This window comes from Littorina saxatilis, linkage group LG14, assembly GCF_037325665.1.
Source record: "Littorina saxatilis isolate snail1 linkage group LG14, US_GU_Lsax_2.0, whole genome shotgun sequence".
NCBI classification, from domain to species: domain Eukaryota; kingdom Metazoa; phylum Mollusca; class Gastropoda; order Littorinimorpha; family Littorinidae; genus Littorina; species Littorina saxatilis.
In genome coordinates, this window is record NC_090258.1 from 6726202 (window position 1) to 6743701 (window position 17500).

Genomic DNA, 17500 nt, shown 5'->3' on the forward strand with positions numbered 1-17500 from the left:
TAGAACAGTTTTAACGAGGAAGGAATACTCGTATCTCCTGTAAAAGCCTGACCATATCACAGATGGTGAGTAGAACAGTTTTAACGGGGAAGGAATACTCTTATCTCCTGTAAAAGCCTGACCATATCACAGATGGTGAGTAGAACAGTTTTAACGGGGAAGGAATACTCTTATCTCCTGTAAAAGCCTGACCATGTCACAGATGGTGAGTAGAACAGTTTTAACGAGGAAGGAATCATCGTATCTCCTGTAACAGCCTGACCATATCACAGATGGTGAGTAGAACAGTTTTAACGGGGAAGGAATACTCGTATCTCCTGTAAAAGCCTGACTATATCACAGATGGTGAGTAGAACAGTTTTAACGGGGAAGGAATACTCTTATCTCCTGTAAAAGCCTGACCATGTCACAGATGGTGAGTAGAACAGTTTTAACAAGGAAGGAATCATCGTATCTCCTGTAAAAGCCTGACCATATCACAGATGGTGAGTAGAACAGTTTTAACGGGGAAGGAATACTCGTATCTCCTGTAAAAGCCTGACCATATCACAGATGGTGAGTAGAACAGTTTTAACGAGGAAGGAATACTCGTATCTCCTGTAAAAGCCTGACCATATCACAGATGGTGAGTAGAACAGTTTTAACGGGGAAGGAATACTCTTATCTCCTCTAAAAGCCTGACCATGTCACAGATGGTGAGTAGAACAGTTTTAACGAGGAAGGAATCATCGTATCTCCTGTAAAAGCCTGACCATATCACAGATGGTGAGTAGAACAGTTTTAACGGGGAAGGAATACTCTTATCTCCTGTAAAAGCCTGACCATATCACAGATGGTGAGTAGAACAGTTTTAACGGGGAAGGAATACTCTTATCTCCTGTAAAAGCCTGACCATGTCACAGATGGTGAGTAGAACAGTTTTAACGAGGAAGGAATCATCGTATCTCCTGTAACAGCCTGACCATATCACAGATGGTGAGTAGAACAGTTTTAACAGGGAAGGAATACTCGTATCTCCTGTAAAAGCCTGACTATATCACAGATGGTGAGTAGAACAGTTTTAACGGGGAAGGAATACTCTTATCTCCTGTAAAAGCCTGACCATGTCACAGATGGTGAGTAGAACAGTTTTAACGAGGAAGGAATCATCGTATCTCCTGTAAAAGCCTGACCATATCACAGATAGTGAGTAGAACAGTTTTAACGGGGAAGGAATACTCGTATCTCCTGTAAAAGCCTGACCATATCACAGATCGTGAGTAGAACAGTTTTAACGAGGAAGGAATACTCGTATCTCCTGTAAAAGCCTGACCATATCACAGATGGTGAGTAGAACTGTTTTAACGAGGAAGGAATACTCGTATCTCCTGTAAAAACCTGACTATATCACAGATGGTGAGTAGAACAGTTTTAACGGGGAAGGAATACTCGTACCTCCTGTAAAAGCCTGACCATATTACAGATGGTGAGTAGAACAGTTTTAACGGGGAAGGAATACTCGTATCTCCTGTAAAAGCCTGACCATATCACAGATGGTGAGTAGAACAGTTTTAACGGGGAAGGAATACTCGTATCTCCTGTAAAAACCTGACCATATCACAGATGGTGAGTAGAACAGTTTTAACGGGGAAGGAATACTCGTACCTCCTGTAAAAGCCTGACCATATTACAGATGGTGAGTAGAACAGTTTTAACGGGGAAGGAATACTCGTATCTCCTGTAAAAACCTGACCATATCACAGATGGTGAGTAGAACAGTTTTAACGGGGAAGGAATACTCGTATCTCCTGTAAAAGCCTGACCATATCACAGATGGTGAGTAGAACAGTTTTAACGGGGAAGGAATACTCGTATCTCCTGTAAAAGCCTGACCATGTCACAGATGGTGAGTAGAACAGTTTTAACGAGGAAGGAATACTCGTATCTCCTGTAAAAGCCTGACCATGTCACAGATGGTGAGTAGAACAGTTTTAACGGGGAAGGAATACTCGTATCTCCTGTAAAAGCCTGACCATGTCACAGATGGTGAGTAGAACAGTTTTAACGGGGAAGGACCGCGCCTTTACAAAAGAATTGTTGGCGCAGCGGGAGGAAACAGAAACCTTACCGTGTCCTTACTGTAGCCATCGGGCTTCAATAACAATGGCCGGCACGGTTCAGATTACAAACAACTTCGGTCAGCACTTTTCGCCTTTGACTCGGGGAGGTCAGGCCAAAAAGAGTTCGGCTCATTCTATCCCTGACAGGGTGCCTTGGTTTTCCTTGTCTGGCGAGGAAATCGATTTTTTTTTATTTTTTTTTTACATATTTAGATCTGTTCGTAATGTGTTATGGATGTAAGCAGATTCGCGATCGTCGATAATGATTTTTCATGGTGTTGTGTTATTTTTAAATTACAAAGGAATTGATATGTAAGACAGTTTCAAGCGAGCTATTTTTCGCGGCTGTATTTACCGTGCAAACAACTCTAAATATGGCATAAGTGTCACGTGATAATCAACCGTTTGGTTTCGGCGCTCGCTGGAGCAGACGATTTTTTTGACAGTGATGCAACCATATATTACGGTCTCCTTCCGGCAGCAGTCTCAAAATTTCGACTTGTTTTGACCTTAGAACGATGTCTTTATCATAACTGTGAAGAACAGAACGGAGATCACTGTCGAAGTCGGCCAATCTGCAACCATTTTCGTCTCGCGAACACTGCTCGCGAACAACATATGGGAGATAACTCTGTATTCTTGTTTTGATAGATTCGCGTTGGACTTTCGCGTCCGGTCAGAGAGACAACTGGCGATAGCCGTGGAACGATGATTATCAGAATGCCTTGAGACCAGCGAAGGACAGGAGAATTGGTAACTTGACCTGCCGGATAAAAGTACAAGCTCCAGGTAGCGCCGGCGAGTCGATTGTCATGGTTGAAAGACCTGAACGGGACCATGGAGTTTTGTATTCATGTGACCTTTGCCATCTTAGCATCTCTTCTCGGCATGTATGAGAATGCGATACGAATCTAGACAGGAGCCCATTTTATTTTTTCTTAGAGGAATGGGAGGATCTTTGTGAGAAATATTACTGTTGTGGTAGACACACATTGTATCCCTAAAATGTATCCTTGATGAAGTATATGTTCTGCTTCATGAACTACAGATAAGGCTTGCTTTCAATATGAAGCAAGGGTAGGAAGTCTTTAAAAGCCATCGGCGTCCGGCGCAAAAGTCCAGGACGATTAACATATTTAGTTCGAAAGTTCTGAAATCTATGAGAGAACAAGAACAAGAACAAGAACAATTCTTTATTGAACGAGGGTAATAGAGTAAGCAGTGATCTGCTTTTTTACATCTGGCCCTCGCCCTAAAGAGGGACTAGTCTAAAATTGCTAAAGAATAAGCAAGTAAAGAAAACTACTGCTACATGATTATAATAAAATGAAAGTAAGAACATATCATCAATTTACATACAATACATTGCTTAAATGAAAAATGTAAGTTCATTTGACATGAGTTAAGAATTATAGAGTAGATTGCACTGACGCAACAAAGCTGTACTGAATGCCATGCCCATCGACATACACTGCATTCGAAAAAATTAGTGTATATAAAAATAATAAATACATTGTTAAAAAGCACCGGTTGTGGGTTTTAACAACCATTCTAGCGACAACAGATGTTTATTTAGACTTCATGAGATAAGACGTATATCTGGTCTTAAAAACGTTTGTGCTGCTAGTTTGCCGTAGGATTCTCGGAAGAGTGTTCCAGAGACTGCTACCTGAATAGACTAAACTAGATTTGAATAGGTCAATCCTAGGCAGAGGCATGTTCAGTCTCATCAATTGGCGTGAAGTTTTTAACGTGAATTTGGAAAATATGGTTTGAGGTACACATCCATGAGTAATTTTATGCATAAGGGTACCTTTATTATAACTTAGCCTTGGCTTCAGAGGAAGAATGCCTAAGTTCATGTAGTCTAACTCAGATAGGGTTGTTTTCTTTAATAAGACTACTTTAAGCGCTCGTTTATGTAATCTAATTAGTGGTTTGAATGAATTTTCACTTGCCGAGTCCCACAAGGTAGACGCGTAATCAATAACAGACTGAATATGAGCATTAAAGAATAATTTCCTGGCTTCCAAATTCAGAAAGTGCTTGATTCTAGATAATAGATAAACCTTCTTGGACACTTGTTTAGACAGTTGTTCGATGTGGTGTGACCAAGACATGTTGTTATCAATGGTCACTCCCAAAACTTTATGATGGTCGACTTTTTCAACAAGTTTATCATTAACCGTTAGATCGTGAAATATTGAGGTTATGTTCTGGCGTTTTTGCCTAGTTGTTATTATCATGCTTTTTGTTTTTTTGGGGTTAAGGGACATGTGATTTAGCTCAGTCCATTCACTCAACTGGTTTAAAGGTACTGAACTTGTCAAATCCAGGTGCACGGAGCCCCTGGGGCTTTTAGTCATACCTCAGGCAGCTATCCGTTAGAAGAACTACCAAGTTTCATTGACTTGCACCCAAAGAGTCAAGAACTGCGATTTTTTTACGAATTAATTTCGTACTCGGACCCGGCTGGTCTTGACCTATTTTTGGATCTAAATTTAGATCAGGTAGATCACCACATCATGCACAAAAAGACACGTCACTAGCAAACTATGTCAGACGTTATCATGAGTTTGTGTAAAACAAAATGGAGGCCGGAATCACTCAGTTGAATCGAACTCCGACCAAACAAAACGTAATAACTAGGTTAATTTATGCACTCGCGTGAACAAGAAACTGTCAAGCTTCACAGATGTCGTCGTTGGGTAGTTTTGGGTTTGTTTTACTACCATAGGAGGATTTTTGAACTGTAAATGCACTCAGCTGCAACAAAAACGCAAAACGAAGGCTGTGAGCTGCACTGTGCCTTTAAACTTTCTTGCAGTGTTTCTGATAAACGACTTAAATTGGTGTTACTAGAATGTATGGTTGTGTCATCTGCAAAAAGTTCACATAAATTCTCAATGTGAAGGGGAAGGTCATTTATGTATATAGAGAAGAGGAGAGGGCCTAAAACTGACCCTTGTGGTACGCCATATCGTACATCCTGCAAACTTGATGCTGAGGCGTTTGCGTATACAGCCTGTTGCCTGTCAGAGAGAGAGAGAGAGAGAGAGAGAGAGAGAGAGAGAGAGAGAGAGAGAGAGAGAGAGAGAGAGAGAGAGAGAGAGAGAGAGAGAGAGAGAGAGAGAGAGAGAGAGAGAGAGAGAGAGAGAGAGAGAGAGAGAGAGAGAGAGAGAGAGAGAGGCATTCACACACGCACGCACACGCGGACGCACGGACACGCACACACGCACGCACACACACGCACACACATACACGCACGCACACACACGCACACACATACACGCACACACTCGCGCACTCACCCCACACACCCCTCTCCCTTGCACGCCATGTGGCATGTACGGATACTTATTTTTACCCGCCCAGTTGAAAAGACTGAATAATTATTTACAACCCTAAGTACAATGCATACAATGTAATGTCTTGTTGTACATATATTTGGTGCATTGTATTGCAAATATAACTCGTGTAAGTGCATGTGAATTAGACAAATCTGAGTGTACACTACATTGGGGTGGGCACGTTAAAGATCCCACGATTGACAAAAGGGTCTTTCCTGGCAAAATTGTATAGGCATAGATAAAAATGTCCACCAAATACCCGTGTGATTTGGAATAAAGTGTAAAAAAATTCCATCTCACACGGCATTAAGTCTCAGGGCTTGGAAACATGAATACACGCATGCAGGGAAAAAAAAATGGGTAGCGCCGTATACTGTATGGCAGCTCGCTTTCCCCAGGGAGAAAGCAGCCCGAATTTCTGTGAGGTTACCCTCATGGACTATATAAAATCTTATCCTTATCCTTATTTTCGGTGATACACATCACTTTGCTTTCTACGTCGTAATGTGTCGCTTATATACACAGTGGCAAATCATATGCAGGTTTGTATTTTCAGACAGCAAATTTATGTATTTTGACTGAGAAGTTTCATCTTGTATATTAAAGTAGGGGGTAAAATAACGAGAAATAATAACAGGCACAACAAACTCAGGGTAAAGAAAATGATTATGCAAGGAGACAGATTAAGTCACAGCACTCACCACCCACCCCTTTCTTCAAAAAGAAGATGTGATGAAGCAACCAAGCAACCAGCCAACCAACCAAACCAAACCAACCGAACCCAATTAGTTAGTGTAGACAACTTCAACGTTTTTGTTTAAAGTTTTTGGAAATGAAATAATGAAGAAAATGACCGTAAAGAAGACACAAAGACAAGCTCCTTCTAAACTATCGATCCCATTTTTTTGGTTTAGGGTTACGAGGGGTGTTCTTAAAGTTCTTCGACTCCAACTCCTTACAATGCCTCATAATATCAAAATGAGGAATTGTGCTGCTATAGTTCTTTTTCCTGACATGAGATAGCCAGCAAATCACACATTTTATTTATGTTGAACACGGCTGTCATTTATTTCAGTGAGGCATATGCACTTTTATATCAACACTTTTTTCCTGACATGACATAAACAGTCAATAACATATTCAGTTTATATCTTCTTCTTCTTCTTCGTTCATGGGTTGAAACTCCCACGTTCACTCATGTTTTTGCACGTGTGGGCCGATGTCTTATCTACTAGCCCACTGCGCCCGTCACAGTTTATATCGAACACAGCTGTCACATATAAACATTTATTTTCGTGTGCTTGCGGAATGTTTCCGGGGAGAAACTGCACTCATTCTGTGTGCAAGTCAGTGCAAAAAAGTGCAATACAGCGGAACCTCCCTTTTGACATTTAAAAACATTCTGAGAAAAAATATCAGGTCTTAAAGATGAAGCTTTACAAAGGAGGTAAATTTACAGAGGTTGTGAGGTGAAAAAATAAAATCAAGGTCTTAGAAAGGGGGAAGTCTTAAATCGGTGGGGGGGGGGGGGGGGGGGGGTCTTAAAATGGGAGTTACATTGTATGGTTTGCTCACGCACAAATCGGTCAGCACATTCGCACCAAATGCAATTCATAGTCAAAGTCCCGAAGAAAAGACTGACAGATTTGTGTTGATTCGGTGATTTTATTCAGACCCCACGCAAAGAATGGTCAGAATGAATAAACGAGAGATTCATGAGACGATTTAAATTTCACCAACACAAGCCGATCGTTTCAGTCGGTAAACAACATGAATAAACGTTCCTTGTAGTTGAAAAGACAGAAATGGCACACGTGACTGAAACTTGATTTCCCTTTCTTGAGACATGTTGCCTTGCCCGGCTGATTTTTTTCTTCTGGCAGAGGGTAGGGGTAGGGGGTAAAGGCGGTGATGGTGGAAGCGGGGGAGGGGGGATAAATAGGAAAGCGAGGGTAAAGGAAGGAAGAGAAAGTGTGTGTGTGTGTGTGTGTGTGTGTGTGTGTGTGTGTGTGTGTGTGTGTGTACGTACATGCCTGTGTGTGTGTGTGTGTGTGTGTACGTACATGCCTGCCTTTGTGTGTGTGTGTGTGTGTGTGTGTGTGTGTGTGTGTGTGTGTTTGTGTGTTTGTGTGTGTGTGTGTGTTTGTGTGTGTGTGTGTGTGTACGTACATGCCTGTGTGTGTGTGTGTATGTACGTACATGCCTGCCTTTGTGTGTGTGTGTGTGTGTGTGTGTGTGTGTGTGTGTGTGTGCTTGCCTGCGCATGTGTGTGTTGCAGGAGGAAAAGAAGAAGGCGAAGGAGGAGGAGAATGACGAACTTGTCTTATAAGCCGTTAGGCATGTCAAACGAATAAAAAATCAATTGTTTTTGACACTGATATGACGCAAAGCGGCAAATACATGAATGACACGCTTCACAAATAAAGCAGGCATTGAACATCTGCAGCTGTAGTTCAGAATTACAGACGTCACTCAAACTGCCAGTTTTGGATCGTTTATGTGTTCCACATTTGTCTTTACATTTGAATATGCGGACTCGCTCTAGCACGCACGCACGCGCGCACGTATGCGCGCAAACACGTACTCCGGCAAGCATGCATGCACGCACGCACACACGCACGCACGCACGCACGTATGAATAGACAGACAGACAGACAAACAGACACACACACACACACACACACACACACACACACACACACACACACACAATGCACATTTATTGAACTGACACCTTCTTCTTCCTGGTTCGCTGAATTAATACCCATACAAGCAAATTTACAAACCCATGAACTTACACGCACAAACACTGGGTCAAGTTTCAATTTGTAGTAATCCTTATCCCCCTCTGGGGCATGGAGAATCAACCACGGTACGAAGACAATAGAAGCAAGATTGATCACAACTACAACTGGATAACCGTTAAATTTTAACCTGAGCAATTATAATGAATTTGGTTAATTTGAGCTTCCTATTCCTTCTTACAGACAACACATTACAAAGAGAAAACGAAGTCTGAACTAACAAATACTTTTGTGGAATATACCTGAATCGAATTTTGAAATTTCGAATGCAAAATTAAACTCATCACCTGATGCATTCGTGTCGCAATTAATATACATAACCTATCTTCAATGTCAACGCCATTTCTTCTTCGTGATTCGATTTCAAGTTTGTGATAGCTGCATCAGAATTTGAGAAAGAGAGAGAGAGAGAGAGAGAGAGAGAGAGAGAGAGAGAGAGAGAGAGAGAGAGAGAGAGAGAGAGAGAGAGAGAGAGAGAGAGAGAGAGAGAGAGAGAGATGACTTTTAAGTCCTAATCTTATTTTCTTTTACCTGTGTGATACGCAGTAAAATATGCCCATAAAACCGAATATGAATCTCAGGGGAAATAATGATCGATAGAAATGAACTAACGTCAATGTCGAACTCTCCCCACAATAAAAAATACACAGGTAAAACTAGAAGACAGCAAGGCATATCACTCGCACCCATGGTCGCAATTCTGCTGTTTTTTTTTCAAAACGGGAAAATGTTCGACCCTGGTCCTTGCAGAAACCGGTATCTCTAGAAACTGGACTCTCATGCAAAGTAATCTTGACCGCAGTGATTGCACTGGGTATCGATTAAACGTTGGACTTTTCTTCTTTTAAACAAAATTTTATTCAGAATACATTACAAATTACAATTAACAATAGACAGCGAGGACACGAACTCAAGCAAACAAGCTTATTTTTTTACGTGACCAAAATTGAGCCATGCGACGTCAATGGCTGACTAAAACTGATATTTTGGCGGCTGGCCGAGACTGCAAAGCGAGTGTGCGCTCAGTCATAATATATATATATAATCTAAGAGGAGTCCTTACTAAAAATGGATCGATCTGCATACATTTTATTTGTATTTATTACCAAAATATGACATTTGATGCAGATCATGACAATCACTGTTCACCTTCACCGCAGGTGCTGTTTCGCAGACCAATAACTGTCTCGATCGAGTAACATAACGTATAATATTTATCAGAAAAATAAACATCGAAACGAAACAAGTATGTATGTTCGGATGCCAAATTCATTTTAGATTTTGATGGTAAATAACGGACATTTCCGGTCAACGTGACTTCTGTGGCCGTTTTAGACACAATGGACAACGGAAGTCTTCCCACGTCAAGAGAGAGTCGGTTTCTCGCGCTAAACGTACACACAAAAAAAAAAAAAAAAAAAAAAAGAAACACGAGCTTTCTTACCCGGTGAGGTACCCTCCAATGTAAGAAAATGTATATGAAAAAAAGTATATATGCATAACGCTGGCGCAGGTTCTTAACACATGCAGCCTATATAGGCCCTATTTTTTTTATTCAACACGCTCACAGGAAACAGTTCAGACGGGGGGACAGACAGACAGACAGACGAATTGGAACGAATCAAATCGAAAACAAGTGCAAAATCCTATTCTTACCTCTTAGTTTAGAGTATCCTCACAGTCACAATGTTTCTTCCCAAACATCCAGAGAAATTCGTATCCAACATGAAAGTTGACTCACAGTCTATTAAATTTAGTGGCGCACATTAACTTTTACACATTTCCACACAATCGAAATCATGGTATTGTTATCCAGTTCAGGTTTTTCTCTCTAGGGAAGGCTATGAAGAAAGATGAGACCCGCGATTATTCCTTTGAGTCTAAAGCATTAAGACAATAGGTAATAACTCACGTAAAATTTGATGTTAAAACAATTCTTTTATTTCTACTTCTCGATCGATAAAGACAAAAAAAGGAAAAATTAAGCAAGAGAACAATGACCAATTTCTTCAGAACAAGCACACAGAGAGTCACACACAAGAAAACAAGCCAACAAGCCAACACATAAAGATAACTGAAAGAATAAAATAAAAATAAAAATAAAAATACAAGAAGAATGATAAACTATTCCTTGCGAATAAATAAACCAAAAAAACATGCATAAATAGTTCCAACAGAAATCACAGCTCGACTCATCGCATCACAGCTTTCACGCTTGTCACATAGAATTCCTTCAAATCAGACGAAAAGGCTCTTACGCCGAGCTTGCGGCAAAAAGTCGCGCGAGTTCAGCAAATAGACCCAAAGACTCGGCTGGGCTGACGGAGACTCAAACCTACCGCGTGTTTGTCGCTCTAGCTCTCTCACTTCGACAGCGAGACTTGATTTTATTTATTCAGTTTTGCGGTCGAAGCCAGTTTGATGGTTTTAGTCGCACTGTGTGTTAGTCCGGTTGAACAAGCGTGGTGGTCTTGGTGTGAACTTTTGTTCAGTTGACAAAACAAGGCCACTGAAACAAATATTATGAAATACTGCTTGAGTGCGTGTCCTAGTTGTATATTGTTTCATGTGATGAATTTTGAATAACATTTTGTTTAAAGGCACACCCAGCTTCCCGTAAACCATCAGTTTCTGGTCACAGACACTGCCAGGCTTTTACACACAGTACAAACACCATTTCGTTTAAACACTCACCACTAGTCTTGAGAACATCCTAGGTGCCCTCCGTAGAGGGCCCCAAAGGGGGGGTATCATCACGATCACGGGAAGGGAAATTTTAGCTTTCACGATCACAGCTACCTTGATTTTTGTTTTCACGATCACGAACACCAGTGGCAAATCACGGTCACGGTAAAAGTTGCAGGTACAGAAAGCACGTGTCAAAGTAAACACAACCACACAGTTATTCGCTCCTCTGGATCTATTGTTTATTCAACACAAAGTGACAACTGTTGCACATTTTTATTATTATTTTTTTTTAATTCTCTTTCATTCACACATAGAAATACATATCATGATTTGTAATCAGTAACAGTAATCAGTAATGTGTGTGTGTGTGTGTGTGTGTGTGTGTGTGTGTGTGTGTGTGTGTGTGTGTGTGTGTGTGTGTTTGAAAGAAAAAGTTTACAGAGTTCTTTGCAAAGACTTTTTCATGTTATTTCTATAAAGCTAAAATTGATTCATGAGACATTTGCATTATGAGCAAACATTCTGCACTTACCTGAAGAAACATTAGTTCTTAGATTGTCTTTCTTATGTTAATCTACCTTGTATATGGAAACTATGAAGCAAGAGCACTATATGTAAGAGACAGTTAGAATAGATGTCTATATCTGAACATTTTGTTTTATTTTTTACATTTCAGTCTTGAAAAGACAATAATAATGTTGTAGTTCTGTTAAAAGATGGATAAATGAACTGTTTTGGTCGCCAATGTGATTACTTTTGTTATTTGATTGGAAAACAGTGAGAAGTTATCATGAATATTTGAAGAAAATTTTTTTTTTTACATTTTCCTAAAATTTCACGTTTAGGGGGTAGGGGAGAAATATCTCATCTGGAGTCGCAACAAATCCTCTCAGGAATTCCAAATGTGGCTTGAAATTATCAAAAGGCATTGTAGTTTCTAAAAAAGGAAACAGAGAACCCAAATTTGTTGAAACCTTTTACTCATCAAAGTTGACAAGCTTTGCGTACTGTGAAAATGAGGGTTCGCGCCTATCAAGCATCACTACAGCCAACCTATCAAACACTGAACACTGTAATAGGTATTTTTTACAAGATTAATGATCAACTTAACTGTTTTGATTTCAAAAAAAGGGTTCTCTGTTCATTCATTGCAGCTGTGCATTGTTGTGATTTCACAGATAAATTTAGCGTTCGAGGGGGTACCCTTAAACAAAGGGGCATAAGTAGTAGTGGGAATGAGTTTTTTGGTGGCGAACTTGTCAAAACGTGTTCAGTAGACCCCAATGAATATATCTAGCCTACTGAAGCTGGATCCTGAGGGGGGTGCACGGTAGGCCTAGCTGGCTTGGAGCCTATGTGGGGTACACAGGCAAGGCCCCGTTGGGGGGTCTGGGGGGCTTAGCCCCCCAGAAGCTGAAGAGTTTTAGTTATTTTATGAACAATTTATGGCTTATCCTTGATTTTAAACATGATCAACTGGTGTCAGCAGCCTCTCATTATTTCTTTTAAATCACATTTCCAGAGCTAAATCTTTTAAACCCATTTTCTTAAAAACTATTGGGTGGATTGAAATTAAAGTACATGTATGTGTGATGGTACAGTCTATAATCCTGACTAAAGGTCAGTCTAGGAATCATGAAGGTGGGTGAAGGAATATACACTCATACACATTCAACTCCCACACTCTCACTCACACACATGAATATATACTTGCACAATTTCACATTTCCAGAGCTAAATCTTTTAAACCCATTTTCTCAAAAACTATTGGGTGAATTGAAATTAAAGTACATGTATGTGTGATGGATAATACGTGATATTGACTTTGACACCATACAATATTTCAGTCGTATGTTGAAAAAAGTAGTCCATCTGTAAACTCTGAATATGCAGATGACCTCTATAAATTATTCAATTGTACTCTGAAATCAAAGACAATGACCAATGACAGTTGAGATCGAAACTCGGTTGTGATGGGTTATCATGGTTGTGATGGATAATTCAGAATAATCACCTCCTCAGCTAACAGAGACAAAGAGGCAGGTCATGGGATAATTCAGAATAATCACCTCCTCAGCTAACAGAGACAAAGAGGCAGGTCATGGGATAATTCAGAATAATCACCTCCTCAGCTAACAGAGACAAAGAGGCAGGTCATGGGATAATATTGATTAAAGGCACTCTCCTTCTCGTGAAAATACTTCGGCTCACCATCTGAGATATGGCCAGGCTTTTTACAAGGGATAAGACCATCCATCCACTTTAACATATTCTCTACCAAAATATAACACCCTGGCTGCTTGGTTTTTTTAAAAGTGTGTATATTATGTAAATGAGGTCGTATCAAACAAGTCTGTTCGAGACCTGCTTTTCCACTGATATAATGCCAAAGACACCGAGACAAACGTACGTCATTATGGAAACACGGCAGCTGAAAGAATTATTAGAACTTACACGTCACGCTACACTTTCTAACGTGACGTTTCTCTGCTTTGACGTCAAAGATTGCACGAAGCTTTCGAAGAGATCGAGGTTCCAAAAGAAGCGTCTTCAGTTCGGACTGAGGGACGTTTTGAGTAAAATACACGTAAGTACAGTATGTAGGATAAACAGAATACTACATGGCGTGCTGTGTCGTACCAGATTTACAAGAGTTGCTTTTTCAAATATTGAAAAGTTCGTTTTCGCTCGCAGTTCAATATTTAAAAAAGCAACTCGTGTAAATCTGGTACGACACAGCAAGCCATGTAGTATTCTCTATTTTTGGCTCACGTAAGTGTAGCCTATGCGATCGTAACTTTGTCTGTCTGTGCGTGTGTGTGTGCGTGTGTGCGTGTGTATGTCTGTGGTAGAAACTTTAACATTTCGTCATTTGAAGACGTCACATTATGGCGTAAGAGGGTTAGACGTCACGCAAAGGAATTACTGAAAGTCTCGGTCATTGTTATTTTGAGCGGGCCGAGACTTGTTGGAAGGCACTATGGCGGAAAAGAGAGTTATCTTTTCATGTCTTGGCGTCTCAAATCTTATTAGTCAGAAAGCGCATGCACGTAGTCTCGACCAGCGCGTGGTGTGCTTCTTTCTGAGTACTTTACGTCACAAGTTGTACTTTACGTACTTGATGATGACGTAAGTTAATTGTATGTGTTCTATTTCGTTGACTGAGCACGGCCGGGACCAGTTGGCGTGAGCGCTGGGATTTCGAGTTTCATTCGACATGTCAATGCATCGCAGTATAATACAGGAAGGAGGTTAGTTCTTGTACTTTGGGTCAACCAAAGTCGATCAATGCATTCTTCACTATGGTATTGAGTCTGATTTCGTCGTCCATCTTGAATCGAAAAGCACTCTTCTTACAAAAAAACAACCAACTTCGTTGCGAGCTACGGCGAAGCTTTGCATGTCAAAACTTGAGAAGCGATGTTGGGGTCAAAGTACCACGCCGTAGCTGCGGGTTTTTGGTATTAAGACTTTGCGAAGCTTCGTGTAGTCGACTACGGGCTCAATTAAGGACATGCTTAAGTAGGCTACATGCAGACAGACAGATCTAGATCTAGTGTCTCGCTTTCTTGCACAGTGTCACCTATGCTTACTGTGTGTGTGTGTGTGTGTGTGTGTGTGTGTGTGTGTGTGTGTGTGTGTGTGTGTGTGTGTGTGTGTGTGTATGTGTGACGGAGTGATTGAGTTTGTGTTACTGTTTGTCTATTTCTTACGTGAGCCTTGAAGGCTTCGCCTCTTGTTATATCATGAAAAAGCCTGTCCAGATCTGAGATGGTGAACCGCACTTTTGACACGGGAAGGAGAGTGCCTTTAACTAACTGTGTGTAAGGGAACGGCGTCGTCATGGCAACTCCTCTGTGTTAGAGTCCCGATTCCATTCATCGTCAATATGTTTCAGTACTGGCAGAGACGACTTTGTTAGGATTCCCACCAAGTGAAAATAATTTCCATTAAAATAGTAACCATTATACATTATTTTATAATTGTTGCCAACATGTGTATTGCTAAATACCGTTATGGTGCACCAGTAGATTTAATTTGCATGTTTGATTTTGAAAATGTGATTGAATAATGTTGTTTATTTGATGTAACGTGTCACCGCGACCGCAGGATATGAAATCGACAAGCAGCACTGTTGATCATTGTCTCAGTGAAAAATGCGGTGAGTTCAATTTCAGTCTCTGAGTTCGACAGATTGACTAAATGTAGTAATTTCGTTTCACGCGACTTATATTGTTCTTCATTCACAGGCGAGCAAGTACAAAGAAGCAACATCAAAGGTGGATTTAAAGACTGCAAATAATACACAAATCAAGTAAATACAGCGTTATAAAAATAATAATTAAACGTACAGGCACGGATTTGAGGTGTTTTGATCACATACCACACCGAACTGGGTAGCTTTTGGGGCGATTTGAGACAGTTTTGTTTTATTTTGTTCAGGTTAGAGGGAATAAAATCGCAGGTAAGACGCTAACCAGCACTCCTGCCTGAATATGTGCAGGGGCGGGGCGGCCGAGTGGTAAACGCACTTGCCTCGGAAGCGCGAGGTTGCGAGTTCGACCCTGGGTCAGGGCGTTAGCAATTTTCTCCCCCCTTTCCTAACCTAGGTGGTGGGTTCAAGTGCTAGTCTTTCAGATGAGACGAAAAACCGAGGTCCCTTCGTGTGCAATACATTGGGGTGTGCACGTAAAAAGATCCCACGATTGACAAAAGGGTCTTTCCTGGCAAAATTGTATGACTTGGAATAAAGGCCGTGAAAGGTGAATGCTCGCCCGAAAAGGCTTGAGGTTTGCTGGCCGATGTGAATGCGTGATATATTGTGTAAAAAAAAAATTCCATCTCACACGGCAGAAATTAATATGTAAAGCGCATTGAGCATATATATGATTATGCGCTATAGCAAATGTCCATTATTATTATTATTATTATTACGTGCTCGGATGTTTTGTAAACTTCAGAATATACCTCAAGCACTTTACATATTCATAACATGTCTTACTTATCCTAACCACTTAACCACAGCGTATACTACGACAGTTGCAGCGAAGCGTTGCCGTTTTGGCTCGTTCCAGTCTGAACCGAATCGATGCTGTTTTGAACCAGACAGGACGGAAAACTGCTTTTCAATTGTGAATGAGGTGTTACTATGCTTGCACTCATGTATCAACATACTATTGTTCGTCTCCGTTTTCGCTGAAGGTTTGAAACTGAACGGTCATCATAAAGATATATTCCTTCTCGTGTAAGGCCAAATAAAAATATATGTTGGTTTAAGGTAACGAGACCAAAAAACACAGGGTCGTTAGGTCGGACTTTTTGTTTCTTTCTTTTTTCTCTCTCTTAAATTTAGTCGATTTTAAAGGAGGTTACTTCCCTTAGTCTCGGTATGGTTCGCAAAATGTGCCAAAAGTTCGTATTTGTTTTAGAAATCAAAAGAAAGTTTTAGGGTCGGAGGGAAAAAATAGGGTCGGTGGGGTTACCCTAAACCAACATATATTTTTATTTGGCCTAAGTGGACATGCACCCACTACATAGACTTGTCTGTCCGGTCTTTTACTAAGGATAAGAGCACCCCTTGACTTTGACACATACTAATATGGTTTGTTTGTTTGTTTGTTTGTTTGCTTAACGCCCAGCCGACCACGAAGGGCCATATCAGGGCGGTGCTGCTTTGACATATAACGTGCGCCACACACAAGACAGAAGTCGCAGCACAGGCTTCATGTCTCACCCAGTCAAGTTATTCTGACACCGGACCAACCAGTCCTAGCACTAACCCCATAATGCCAGACGCCATGCGGAGCAGCCACTAGATTGCCAGTTTTAAAGTCTTAGGTATGACCCGGCCGGGGTTCGAACCCACGACCTCCCGATCACGGGGCGGACGCCTTACCACTAGGCCAACCGTGCCGGTACTACTAATGTGGTAGATCTAGCTGCTTACTTTTGAGAATGAAAATTCTTGCTGAGCTAATCTTGTAACTGTCACCATTGTCAAGCCAACAAATTATTTCAGAAAACAAATCCCACTCTGCAAAGAAAGTAGCCAGGATGATGATTTGTTTTTGGACAGAGCCCAAGTGGAAAGATGCTCGTATTTCATGTAATAGCCTGGACAGATCCGGGGTGGTTTACACGTGAAACAATGTACCTTTAAATCCACATTCTCAACTTTATTCAATTTTGTATCATGACAAAAAACAATACAAAACAATACATGGTTTTTAAACCCTTAGGCTGGTTGTCACGACATTATGTGGTGTGGTGCTACTGGCTCAGTCTGTTTGGTCGGTTCCGATTACCTCCCATGGATGCAAAAACCTATGACCGTTTTTCTTTATTTTTCTCTCTGTTAATTCACCAGTGGTTATGTAACATGTGTTACGGAATTGCACCAGTGTAACTCAAGAATATAATGCTTACTTTTAAGCAATCCTAGTAAGTACAAAACAAAGGTTAACATGATGGCAGACCAAATACATTAACTCCTTTTAGAAAACAATAACAAACAGAAAATCCTGATTCACATACAAACAGAAAAAGGAGGAAGGGGGGG

The 17500-nt window shown here is 40.8% G+C and overlaps 1 protein-coding gene across 4 annotated transcripts in view; it reads right to left on the reverse strand.

The window, feature by feature from the left end:
• The window catches only part of LOC138947011 (contactin-5-like), a 96600-nt gene extending 86008 nt beyond the window's left edge, over positions 1 to 10592 (reverse strand). Inside the window, exons 1-2 of one of the 4 annotated variants that reach the window (XM_070318442.1) lie at positions 10512 to 10592; positions 9910 to 10094 (exon numbers count right to left, since the gene is read on the reverse strand). The gene's annotated coding sequence lies outside the window, so the exon portion shown is untranslated. Of the gene's footprint in view, positions 1 to 9909; positions 10095 to 10413 lie in introns of all 4 variants that reach the window. The other 3 variants (XM_070318441.1, XM_070318439.1, XM_070318443.1) reach the window with 3 other exon arrangements.
• Between the last annotated feature and the right edge of the window lie 6908 nt (positions 10593 to 17500).